This window comes from Penaeus monodon, chromosome 22, assembly GCF_015228065.2.
Source record: "Penaeus monodon isolate SGIC_2016 chromosome 22, NSTDA_Pmon_1, whole genome shotgun sequence".
Taxonomy (NCBI): domain Eukaryota; kingdom Metazoa; phylum Arthropoda; class Malacostraca; order Decapoda; family Penaeidae; genus Penaeus; species Penaeus monodon.
The window spans coordinates 2,061,094-2,061,507 of record NC_051407.1 but is presented as its reverse complement, the minus strand read 5'-3'; the positions used below and the strand labels follow the sequence as shown (position 1 = coordinate 2,061,507).

General features: G+C 38.6%; 1 protein-coding gene across 1 annotated transcript in view; it reads right to left on the bottom strand.

Moving 5' to 3' along the window:
• LOC119586816 (GTPase-activating protein CdGAPr-like) overlaps window positions 1-414 on the bottom strand; it is a gene marked incomplete in the record, with an annotated part of 278,029 nt that overhangs the window by 7,594 nt on the left and 270,021 nt on the right.

Here is a 414-nt window from a genome sequence, read left to right as displayed (position 1 = left end):
TTTTTCCAAATGACTTGCATAGGGACTCCACTCCCCCTGGAAAATAATCCCTGACTCTATCAACACAATAGCATACAGAGTGGAGGGCTCACAGTGAACTGGTTGTGAACAAAACAACAAAGGAAAGAGGAGGAAAACAAACAATTTAACTGAAGGACTTTTCACTGTCCTATAGAAGCAGAGAAGTGAAAAGGCCAAGAGCATAATCGTGTGCCTTCCTGCTCTTCCATTAGCCACTTTGTTTATCAATCAAAGTCTCCCTGCCACCTAATGGTGACAAAAAATAACATTATTTTTTAAAGCATATTAAAAATAATACTTCTGATTGAGGCATGCAAGCACAACTTTAGTGATGTAAACAAACAAAAAGAAACTGTCAAAGTTAAGGGTGATGGACAACTGATTGCATGAGCC